This window comes from Rissa tridactyla, chromosome W (genome assembly GCF_028500815.1).
Source record: "Rissa tridactyla isolate bRisTri1 chromosome W, bRisTri1.patW.cur.20221130, whole genome shotgun sequence".
Taxonomy (NCBI): Eukaryota; Metazoa; Chordata; class Aves; order Charadriiformes; family Laridae; genus Rissa; species Rissa tridactyla.
Window position 1 is genome coordinate 1,321,644 of NC_071496.1, and position 13,417 is coordinate 1,335,060.

Here is a 13,417-nt window from a genome sequence, read left to right on the forward strand (position 1 = left end):
GAGGGGCCGCGCCGTGGGGCAGCGCTCCCCAGCACCGATCTCCCACCTCCCATCCCACAGCAACTCACCGAGCCCCTGGGAGGACAGCTCTTCCGGCCATGGATCTGTCTTCGGGTCTGCCATTGCCACCGCTGCGCTGCCTCAGCACCTTCGTGATGGAAATCAGGATGTTCCACCTAGTACAGAGACACAGCCGTTTAGATCAAAATGTATCCCAGAACAATTTTTGCATGAAGATGTTCCTTCATTCCCATCTGTGCGTATCACAGTTTTAAATACTGCTTGCACTTTCCAAACTCTCGCTTCACCGGAAAAAATAGCCAGAGCAAACTACAAGAAAAAAAACAAACCACCCAAAAAAAAAACCAAATGAAAATGAGTAACAAATAAAAAAAACAAAGAAAGAAGGAAATGCTGAAGCAATCACTCCTCCTTACACATTTGTTTTGCTGACATACACAATAAATTGTAACAGTTACCAAATAACCATTCAAGTTCAAATGATGTACACACATCTATAATCTTAGTTAGCTGCTGGCTGGCATTCTTCAGGAATGCCACTGTGTCCTCCAGTGTAATTCTGTATCAATGACTTTTCCAAATAAATCTAGTTGCTGGTTTATATTAATGAACTGTCACAGTTCCCATTGTTTTCCCATGGTCTTGCAGCTGCATTCTTTCACAGGTGCTTGGCAAATTAAAATGATGCTGGTTTGGGGTTTCAGGCTGATACAAAATCACTCCTTCAGCAGATTGTTAGGGAGTTATTCATGCAAGAAACACATCTTTACTTTAGACAGCCTGCTTTTCTCCTTATCCTCCTCTTCCTTCACTGACCCTCCACATTTCTGATGCTTCCTGGCGACGAAATAAAAAGCAAGATTGCTTCTTGTTTCTACTTAGAGAATAACTCGTTCGACAATAATAAGCTCGGGGTGGAAAGCACGGCTCGACTCTGCTCTGTTATCCTGCTGTAAATCAAAAGCACTCCCGGCGAAGCCAGCGTGCTGGGCTGCATGCTGGTGTAAACTGGCGTGGCTCTGTCGTGGGAGTGGAGCTGGACCAGCTTACAGACCAGGCGAAGATCTGGCACAACTTGAATGGGTAGAACGGGTAGGAATAATCAGGCCAGTAATTTTGTTAATCTACTAAAAAACCAGAACAATAATGGCAATTATGATCTTTTAATTTCTAAAGCACAATTCAAAGTGAAATCTCAAAGCGCTAGGGGTATTTATGTCAGAACTCTCTGCCCCTGATCCTGGGGAGCAGCGAAGCCCAGCAGCTTTCCCTGAACTCAGCGGGAGAGGTGGGTGCTGCCACTTCTCAGCCCCAACGCTCCCGTTACCCTGAGACAAACAGACTTTAACCACCAATTACAAAGTTAAAGGCATCTGACATTTCAGGCTGTCTCCATTTTTGGATGCAAAAGCTGTAACATTCTGCTAAGGACCTCGTCTGATGGCAGGCATCTCCACCGATTTGCAGGATCTTTGTGTACTCAGCAGGGAGATGCTTTCTCGTGGGGGGTGACTGCAAGCAAGAACCAGCCTTGGGTGCTTCGAATTGCCAGCTGGAGGCATCTTAGCTTTTGCTGTTGACTCATGTTAAGCCTAGGAATATCTGTTTCATCTATAGCTTCAGACTAGACCCGTAAAGTCACAAGCCTTGAATCTCTTTGCTGTTGCAGAAGAGGAGAGCTGCCCCATGAGCTCACTCGCGGCGTGTGGCCATGCCCCTTCCCAGCGCGACAGAACAAGAGGAAGGCTTGAGGAAAACTGGATGTTCAGCTGGTGTAAATCCCTGCAGCTCTCCCTGACTCAAAAAAGTAGCGCGTTGTATTCTCATCCCTTGGGTAAGGCCGATCTCAAGGACGTGCAAAAAGGGTCATGGAGGAGCCCGCAGACTGCAGAGAGGATGTGTAGGAAATGTGCACGCCAGCTGTGCCTTCCTGATTCCCCACCGAACCTGAAGGCTCACTAGTAAAGTCAGGGGTGAGGACGAGCTATTAAATATTTGCCATGAGGTTAAACAGTTGTTGAAACGATCCAGTAGGGCATCATTGCTTTTATTTAAAATATTTCACTCGTGACTCAATATTAACAATAACAATGAGAACATTTAATATGCAAGAACCTATTCATTTACGCTAGCCAGATGCAGTTTTGCTTTGTGTTTCCTCCCTCTAGTGCTTTTTTTTCCTAATCCCTCATTTCTTTTCAACCTTTTAAGCTCTCTCTCTAGTTTTACAGACAACACAATCAATGTATCTGAACAAGGCCCTAGAGTTCCTGCTGGGGAACAGGAGGTTATTATATTTTAGGGATAACTTCATGCATTTCCATTACTTCTTCTAAACCAATTTTAAGATATTTATTTACATTTAGTGCATATTAAGCAGCAAAAGAAAGCTGCACTGGAGATGATACACACACCGCAATCAGTAGGTTCTAAATTGGCAATTTTCAGACCTTCTGAACAAGCACAAGGAGGAGGGAGATGTTGTGCCAGTGCCCGTTTTACTGTCTCATGTGTAGGCGGTGGCCCAGAGACAGGTCTGGAGCTCTGATACTCTAGCTGGGGTGTCTGGAAGCACCCACCACAGCTCTGCTGGAGGGTTATCATACCAGGGAACAGTAGGTCTGGGACAATGTACCCAGACTACATCCCGCTCCGCCTATTCCCTCTTCTGGTCTCTCCTCCCTGTCTGCTGCATAGAGCTTTCCACATCCTGAGATCGACCACAGGACTTCACCCAGCAGAAGGACCTCTCCTGCCACCTCACTGATCACGCTGCTGTGCGACATACTCTGGCAAGGGACGAGTTTCCTACATTTTCCCAGGCCCAATTATATTAATGGTACAGGTTCCTAATGAAGATGACAACTTCAGGTAAATTACATGGATACGTATGCTTTGGACTTTATAATTGGTTTATGCTGCAGGGCCCAACATTCAACGTAAAATGTACTACCCATAAAATGCACTTGCCTACAGACTCCAGCTCTGGGAGGACTGGGAGGCATGGGGGAACAGGTCAAACTATATTTATGAAAAACATTTTATTTTTCAGGAAGGACAGCTTACACCATAACCACCAACATTCTGATCCTACTGGTTCTGGTACCAACCAAGAGCTTTTAACCAATGTAAAACATGTCTCAGATCACAATGCGCAGAACTGGAGCATGATGCACACCTTCTTCACGTTGGGGTTTTGTGATCCAGGTTCATCTGATGCTGCAGGTTTGCCTGCTTTGCAAAACACCACGTGGGTACAGCAATGAAGGTTATGGGAAAACAAACTTCCAGGGTCACGATATATAAGAAGCAGTGCAAGCAAAGACCTTGCAGAAAAGCAACAGATGCCGAAGAATTGTGTCTCAGGATTTCTACGCTGTTACACTGAGTACAGCAAAGGTGTGGAATGGCACTCAGACACTGCACGTGGTGATAGACAAGAAAGCCTAGGAAGATAAGTGTTACAATCAGCGTGGGGATTTTGTTGATAGCAGTAAGGTTATCTGTTATGGATCCTAGCCGTGAGAAACTGGGTACCCACTGGAGACACACGTTGCAAGAACCCACTTGAAAAACCAGCAGGCAATAGAATAAGAGAGCGCAGAACCATCACCGGCCATGGCAAACGGCACCATACTGTACACCAGAGAAAGAAGGAAAGCAGAAGAGTGGAAGATTTTCTGAGGTTAACAACCTAGGCAGTTCATATTCTCCTGAGTCGTGTACGCTCAGTGCCACCTTACAAGTTGCATTACTTGAGTTCAGAGATCTCATCCTCCACCTTGCGTTTTCAGAAGCCAGCATTCAGAAGTGCTGTGCTTGCTGCTTCACTCATCTTCATGAACTGATTTCTCTCTAATGGATCAGCAGCGCTGTTTTTTCTAAAGGACCTCACCTGCAGCACATTTAAACTACGCCTGGCCCGCAGCTATGGAAATCATACCAACTGGTGTGGACAGGCTGTTCCACTGCCCCCAGCTCACACAATGCAGCTTTCCTGGGCTTTATTCTTCCTCTCAAAATTATTGTTTCTGAGCATGAGAAAGTTCAGCTCATTGTGTGGTGCTGATTATATCTGTAAAAAATGGCCTAGGAGAACCCTATTTCTTGCAAAAATTTAGAATAGGTTTCACCCTTAAATACAACTGCTCTTTTTTAAGATTCAGAGAGCCCTATTAGCCATACCACATTAGCTATCAACGCAGAACTCTTAAAGGACATCCAAAAATGTGTCTAGCTTATTTTTTAAAAAGAATGGGAGAATCTTTATTTAAAAAATCCTAAACCTGCAATATTACTGCAACTCCGTCATGTTAAAGGGATGATGTCAGGTAGTTTAGTTTAAAATTTAACTTCTTATCAAAATCAAGACATTCTACAAAAGCCAAACCCTCATTCACTCTCCATTTGTCTTTTCTTGATATCTTCCCCCGGAACCTTGCCTCATCAGAAGAGTTGCCCACTTAAGGACAAGAAATGACTTTGGAATTTGTTCTCATTTTTAACACAAATGTCTTCGTGCTTTGTAGGAAACGTTGCTTAGAATAACATTTATATTGGATTTAACCACGGCTCTGCAATGCAATATTAGCCCACAGAGGGCTTGCTACTGGTTTGTGCAGAAATGACAAGTCGAAGGGTGTTTCATCTCTTTCTTGCCAGCTGCTAATTGCATTACAAGATGCTAACTTTAAGCATATGAAGGTCTTATTTCCAGCCTCCAAGCAGAGAGGCAAGTCCAGAGAGGTGCTGTGCACCTGCAGCTCCTGCGCCATGTGCTCTAATCAGGTTATTCTCCCTCTCCTGGGTGCTTACAGGCAGCCTGTTATCTTAGCAGTTGGGTATTTCGGTTCAAATCCTAATGCTCCCTGTTACCGCAGTCAAGTAACTCCATCCCCATGCGACTGGCAGGGTGTGCTGAAGCTTAGTTACTTGCCTGACCACAGCAGACGTTAGCAAAGTGCGGGTTGGACCCAAGGCATGTCAGAGCTTAACCACTGTCCATCCTTTCCCCCTCCCTGGAAGCCAGCTGTGATCCTGTTGGTGGCTGAATCACAGTAGCGTGATTAGACTTTTTCCAGATAAGAAAATGCAGCAAATACAGTGGTAACACGCTTGAGCTTGATTTCATGCCATTTGTAAGAAATATTTCTTCCTCATCTGCTGGCTTATTACTGCATCACGCTATCCTGCCTCTTCCCTTCATCCCAGGGTGAGGTACTGGGTCCACTTGGTATTTTTTGCTGAGACGTCTTTGATGTCTTTTAGGATTTCTCATAGCCGGAGGAAGCTTCTCTCTCGCGCTTCCTCAGGCTGGACATTCGGGTTGAAAGGCACGGCACTTAGGATTTGGTCAGGAGTGAGGTGCAAAAAGTAAACAGATGTTCTAAGTGAACAAAACTAAATTAGATCATGGAATTTCAGGACTGTTTCATTTGGAGTCACAGCTGGGAAATTATTAGGAACAGAAATAAGGACAAGTATTTTCTTTCACTGTCTTATTTTCAACCTGAGAAAACTTGCCTGAGCTCATCTTAAAATTGTGCAGCAACAAAGTCCCGTCTCAGCCACCTTCTCATTCACCTTTTCTGAGACTGTCAAACCTGTCAAACACCATCACTGGGCTGTGAGATACAAGTTTAAGAACGCCTTTATAGTCCGTGGAGATATGTGGGTGTAAGATGGCCAAACATAGGTGTCTACGCTAGGGTGCGCAGAGACGCGTACCTCACATGTAAACATCTAAAGTGCAGACAGCCTAAATTTAGATATCTGAGTCAAGAGTAAATCTTTCCTGCAGCGATAAGAAGCACTTCATCGGTATCCAAGACCAACAGAGGTTTGATGCTAAAAAACTCATACCGCTATGGGTTTTATGTTCTTTGTATTACTGTTTCCTTTCCAAATTCAGGAAGATGAAAGTTCAGCTGTTCCTAGGTCTGTGCAGTAATTGCACAGTGGAATATAAACCAGCTGCCCTTATAACTTGTGAATAAAAATAACAACAGAGCTGGGGAATTCAGATCTCTCAGTTCAGCGGGGGTCTATCCACTAATCCTGCTATGACTCAACAGAAATATCATGGTGTATTAGTTGACTTGCATGAAGATCTCATTCTTATTCATCGCTCCTGATCACTTGTTGAACGACGCCAGGTTGATAAATTACATTCGAAACATAATCTATAACTGACCGGCTCTTCTTGGGCAGGTTACGTTTTCAGATAAGCCACACCATCAATTCTGACTGTTAGATGGCTACACCTCAAAACTTCAGCAGTAGGTTGGAGAGTGGATGAAAAAATATTTTTGTAAATATAAAGCAGAAGGTACTAGACTGACTGTTTCTTGGCAAAGGAGATGCAGACTGACTGCCTGTGCCCACAGAAGAGGCTGGAAACCAGTAACAGGGCTGGCTTCAAATGAGAGCAATTCATGTTCTCACTTGGTGAGAGAAGCTTATATTTTCACTGGTCAGGGACCACTAAACTGGTGCGATGATCTGGACTGGGATTAGAGCAGGTTATTTTAGATAAGATAAACAATAATTTCTGGGATGATATCAACCAAAAAGATTATGCCAGCTCCTTTGCCAGAAGCATAACATAATTCTGAGATCTGCCGGTTCCCTGCTCAACAATTTCCAGGCTCTTTGTGTTAAGGGTTCGTGCATCGATCATTCCCTTACTGCCCCTTCCTAGCTGCCATAAGCATCCTGCATTGCTTTATAACTCCATTTATTACGGAAAATCTGTAGGGGAGCAAAGGCTGCTGCTTCCTTCTCTCATCTTTCTACGCTGGTACTGTTAAAAATCCAGAAATCTCCATGGGAACATGACTTTGGTTTGGATCTTTCTTCACCGTTATCAGTGGGAGTCGCTGGCCCTGCACCCAGGAGAGTTCCCCGGCGATGCACAGCGCTGCTGTAAGACTTTGCCACAAGAAGGTTCACGCTGAGGGTAGGTACCACCAGGTCCTCGGGGCCGGGCTCCGGCGAGGGCAGAGCAGCGCTCTTCCCTTCCCTGCTCACGTGGATGCACGCCCCAGTGAGCACCAAAGCTGGAACTGAGACCCCCGGCAAAAATGTGGATGGTAAATGTAAGCTGGGTGATGTCAAACACAGTCCTTCATGAATAACTTTTCTTGCAGTTTAAAGCGAAATGAGATGAGCCTTTCATAAGCTACCATTTAATAAATTCAGCACTATTATCTATATTTTTGCTATGCAAAACACTAAAAATAATTTTAGTTGGGAATCATGCAGCTATAAACATTTTAAGCCTTGAATTACTTCCTCCTTCTTCTGCCAAATGACACACAGTTAAACAACACGATGTCAAAAAGAGTCAAATGTTGTGGATCTTCTCCTTTCTCTCAAGTCAGAGTGCTGAAGGTGCAAGTGTACAAGCTCTTTTCCACAGCCATGAAGGCAAGAACTCTACTTTCCTTCCATGCAATAGTCTCAGGCAATAATGCCCTGCAGTCCCTATACCTTGTTGGGACATTAGATCTTTTGATTAATATCAGTTTTGTCAATATTCATCATCTGTGAACACATACAGAGGAAGAGGTCAGGAGAAGACAAAGTACCAGCCCTTCCTTTCCATTGTTAATATTCTTGGAATTCAGTGACAAAGAAACAATTATGTGGACAATTATTTCAATGTTTCCTTTTACAGCAATATAAAAGGTTCGAAAGGAACATTTTTGTATGATATACTATATTCACTCTGATAGTACTCTGGTGTTTTCAATTACTCTTGTTTTCAAGATTACATTGCACAGATAAAATAGTCATCTTGGAACATTAAAGAACAAAACAAAAAACATCATTCTCCATTTATGTAAATTTTATTCTTGACAATTATAATGAAGGCCACATAGAGAAGTTGGTGCATTTGCAACATCGTTCTATTCATACCTTGATTTTTTAGGCTTGATTGTTCAAAACTCCACTGAATAATTGAATGAATAGACGATAGCACACAAGAATATTCTCTTTTAAATAAGACATTCAATTATTATGTTTTATATAACGTGGAACATCAAAGTCACTTGGAAACAGCTACAAAAAAGCGCTTCTTAAAAAATGTGGGATTTGTTCAAGATTATTTATTTCGGGTGAATGAGTTTTGTAAAAGTGCCCAAGTGATTTGGGAGCTTAAATCCAAGAACAAGCCAAAGAAAGCAGAGCTGTTAAGATACCTAAGTATCTTTGTACAATGTATTTTAAAGAATGTTGAACAAGCAAAGATTGAGAGGAAGGCAGATTTGCCTAGAAAGTAAACAATTTGTCCATTAATTACAAGCTATTTTATGAGAAAAGTGAATGAATATATATACATATATACATATGCCTCATATACATATCTGAATTTTTTTAAAATGTCATGTGTATTACAGTTTTGATTATGCCTAACTTCTTGTGCATAATTCAAAGAGGATCTTAAGAAAAGACACGAAGCAAAACAAGATACAGAAGGAGCCAAATGAAGGCTCACCAAGGAAATAGAAAAGAAGATATTACTTGCAGGGAAACTTGCTTTATGGCCTCCGCTAAGCACTTGCAAGGTCTAAACCTAGGATGAAGGGAATACCATAGTCTGCATCACCGCGTTGAGGAGAAAGCAGTAGCAGCAGGGCCACTGCCAGGGACAGGCAGAGGAGCATCCTACGGAGCTGTATGTTGTTTTTCTGTGCACACAGAAGGTATTTGGGCTGAGTGGAATTGATCAAAACTTGCCAAAAAGAGGTGAGAGCCAGTCACCTGAACTTTCTTACCCTTTCTCCAGGCAATGTAGTGAACAAGGGCAGTTTTGTTTTGAAGAACTTGCTTTACAGTCATTTTATTGACTCATTAAGGTCGAGGCCCCATATATAAAAATACTTTACTGGTGCCAAATACAGCTGGGTGAGCCGTGGTGAAACACTTGGGAAGCAGATCCATCCCACTCGCCTCTGCCTGCACAAGCTAACCCGGGAACAGAGAGCCAACTCCATCTCCAGCCCACCTCTCTGCACATCAGGGACGGTACAATGGAGACTAATTTCACTCAATATGTTTTGGTCTATTATTTCAGTAATTGTTAGGTTTTACCGAGTGATCTGGCACTCAGATCTGCTCGGACTGTATTCCCCTCTGCTCGTACGGTTCCTGCTCAGCAATAGTCAGACTTAGAGCTCTGTTTGTGTCCTATCTCTTTTTTTCAGAAGAGCTACTTTTAAAACCTCGTGCTGACTGAATTTCTAATCCTTAAAACATTTACAGAAATAGAGATTTCATCCCACACAATGGATTATCTGCAAGAAAAAGAAATATTGGCACAACTATCACTCTGGCTGGGGTTTATTCTACGGCGAAGCAAATAATCTGAAAGAACAGAAGTCTGGTGGCCTGACTCCCATGTGTAGGTAGCATTGATGAGTAACTTCAAATTTCTATCCACAATACTTAACTTCAGCTAGTCATCTCGTGCCTTAAATAGACCAGAAAGCTTTTCATTACAGCATGAAGATATGTCAGCTTTTGAAAGCTGAGTCTCTTTTCAGGAAACTGTAAGTAAATTTTACAGCCTTTAACTTCCCCATGGTCTGGAAAATCTGACTGTTTTCATGTATGTCTCTTGCATCTTTTGTACTTCTTTACCCCAGGCAAGCAAGGTTTTTCCACGCGGCCTGGACACTCAGGTTTATCATGCTCAAACATCACTCCTTGTGCTCACAGCCACAGGATCAGGTGCTCAGGATCCTTCCAGACCTGGATGCCTTGGAAGTTGCTATGGGGTACCACCAGGTGTTTGATCTAGGACAACCATAGACCCCAGAAATGGCATCTGTGCCAAATGCTTTTTGGGCTCCGTGGAAGAAGCAATACGGCTTCCGCAGAGGTCAGCCTGACTGCAAACACAAGGGCTTCCTTATGTTGCGCGTGCGAGAGAAGGAAGCTTTGGGATGCAGCAAAGTGTGATCCGGTGTGAAAGACAAGTGTTAAAGCACAGACCTGCTCTTGAGCCAAAGAACTGGGGGTATCTGAACGAAACGAGCCTTTAGAACATTCTCATGTGAATAAAAGGAGAGTACACCTGACCAGTACTGCCTGTTGCTAAAACATTTGATACAGCCAATAAAAACAAACTTTGGGGCACAAGGATTCGTACCATTCTGAAAGAGACGTAGGAAATTTCCTGATAAGGACAGGTGGATCACTTGTGCAGAGTTCAGCTTAACGCCTTCTTCAATTAGCCAGTTGGAGACAAAAATGTAATTAGCATCTGCTGAACAAAAAGGGTTGTTAGCAACGAAAGAGATGGTAAGACCCTATGGGATATGATACAGTTTTGTATTTTCAGTATTGGAATCTGTGGTTTATCAAAAAATACAAGTGCTCAGAATAGTAAAATAAATTACGCCTAATCTTATAATACATGACCTAGGGGCAAAAGGCCATTAGTTAGACCGGTCATTGTCACACTTCAAGAAGAATTTGAAACGTAAGTTCTAAAGGTAAAGTAAGAGTTCTAAAATCAATTTAATTTTAGAAATTGAAAATTTGAAGTTTAATTTCTAATCATCTCCTCAGTTGGCCGCAGCAGGGCTAGAGGCCGATAAAAGCAATGCAGCCTTCAAAGGCAGGTCTCCCAGCTCAAGGGTTGTGCTCTCGGGTTTTGTAGTTAATCTTCACAGGTAGCCCAGTCTGAGCAATCCTGTCATTGCTTACCGGCGTGGCACAAGTTAAGAGCAGGGATTTTCTATGCAACCCAAATATAAGGGAAAACTTGAAGACTGACAATTAAGAAGCAATTAACCTGTTTTTCATGTATTAAATCATTCACCAGAGAAAGCCACAGAAACAACATTGTATTGTTATCAATTTAAAGACTGAGAAACAAACAAACAAAAAACCCCCTTGTTTAGAAAATCACTAAATAAAGCACAGAATCTTCCTTTCCTTTACGTCCCTTTACACAGATAAAAATAATCTGAGTTTTTGGAAGCTTCAAACAAAGGATGTCACTGAACTTCTAAAGGTAATGCAATGACATGTCGATGAAATATAATTGCATGTTTCACTGCATCTCACAGAGAAAATGATCGAGAATGATCTCATGTTTTATATGCTGAATATATTATGATACACACCACCACTGCCAGGAGCCCTTGGCATGTGGCTGACATGCCCAGAACCTTGTTGTTCCCTAACAGACATCATTCTGTCTTCGTCGTCTTAAACATTCCAGACATTTAATTTGTACTGAGTGCTGCCAAAATCTCTTACTTCGCCCTTGCAGGTCTGGGAAAGGCAAGGTTGCGAGGAAAGGTAGGATGCGTTTTTAATTCAGACAACGCATAGAGCTGACAAAAAAACAACATAATTTTGAACAAAATCTCTTTATCGCATCCCTTCCTTACAGATACATACTTCTTACTAAAGCAGGGAAGAAAGTGAAATGCCAGATCTGGTGAAAGGACGATGTTACTGAAAGCCTGACAACTTTTTCCAGTTATCTGCTGGCCTTATAGACAACACTGTGGTCTACAGCCCCCGCAGTCCTGCTTCTCCTCTTCCCTGACGAAGGCAGGGCTTCAGCGCTGTTGTGAAATGGCATTACTCTTCCGGTTTGTGATATCTTAGCATCTCACTTTTTATACCTGTCTTTTTATACCAGTAGGAAAAAATCGTGATGGGTAGGGCAGTGGAAAAGAGGATTTTCTACACTGAGTCATAGCTAGGGTAAGCTTTACAGGATGCTCGCTGTTGTAGGCTGTCCAGAGCCAGGAACAGTAGGATGCAGCAAGTTTCTTGCTATGCATCTATCAAGGTGTGCGAGCTTGAGCCTTCTGGAGACTCAGAGCACCTTCCTTTAGATCACAGCTGAAGTTACTGCTACCAAAAAGAGTATGTCTGCAATCCACAGGAAGATAAAGAAAAATACATTTTGTCAGGGGAGGTTCTTTTACTACCGAAGTCATAGGAAGGAAAGAGGGCATAGTTCCTGAGGCAGAGCCTAAAAATAGCAATTTAGGTTTTGCCTCCAAAACAGCACTAAATACATGTTTAATTTTAACCACATGTGTGTTCCCATCTTGATTCAACACAATGTTTAACCATGAAGCACATGCTTAACTGGCATTTAAAAATATACCCTCAGAGTTAAGCACGTAACGTGTGTGCTTAAAACCACAGAGATAAAACCGCTCGTGTCCCTACTTCTGAGCATATATTTAAGTGTCTTCTTGTCATTGTGCATTCAAAAATGGAGTGCTTTTGATAGAGTAAAGGCTGCTCTACTGCCATGGAAAGCACTGCAGTGGCCCAAAGACATCTGCTGAGAGTGCTTGTTTCATTGCAATCCTCTGAGTAAAGCCTGGGGTGGGGAAAATAGATGGAAGGAAGTAAGCATCTGGTTTCATACTGAATGTGTTCTTACAAGAAGAGAGATTTTTTTTCCCAACTTCAAATCCTGAAAAGAAGGCATATGAAAGAAAGAAACTCAATGCAAAAGGCAACTGTGAGAGCAAAGGGTTCAAAAGAACGGAGAAGATATTTTGTTAGGAAAGGGGAACAAGGTAGGACGCCCACCCAGAACTTGTGGCTGTAAAAATAACACCTTGTTCAATGAGATCTCTGAAGTTTTGGGGTGACTTTTTGCAGTGACGGTGGACACTATGCAAAGTGTGATAGAAAACTCAGCAGAGACCCAGAGAGTCACTGTTTTATCGGAAGGGATGGTGATACTGGTAACCGAGGATGAGCACGTCGAATTTGACAGTGATAAGCTCCTGCGTGGATGTGAAATTTAAACAGAAAAGAGTTTGCAGAGTGAGGCTGCAGAGCGTATTCTCACCCTGTAGAGTGAGAATATAATCCTCCTGCCTTGCATATTCGTCCACATGACACAATAGTGGGAGAGCTTCCAAGGTACTTATTAGCCAAAAGTGTGAATGTTGGCCAGATGGTTTCTTTGGATTCGGAATAGTCAAGAGGATCAGACCTGTGATTTATTGTGGGTTCGGTAAGATATGCAGCTACAATAGGCTTTGCTGCTGTTGTTTGGTCAGCTATGGTTGCACGTTCATGCTGCTCTTGCTTTACTAAATCCAGATGCCTTGGGTGAAATGGTGGACTTACCAGAAGCCGAAGCAGCAGTAGCCAAAGACAGCTGAACAGATTGCCTTGCAGTTCTTTGAACTGTCTCATTGGTCATTTGAATATCTACTGCCAAATTTGATATAGCATCTTCCTTTATCTCATTAGCAAGAACAGTTAGTTTAAATTAAGAATCCAGAAAATAGCCTGAAATGTATTTCCTGAAAGCTGGGGTGCAGACTCTGGGTGACTCTTCCCCAAACATTTTGGCATCCATGAAAAGACTCCTTGAGGATTTTATTACATTAAG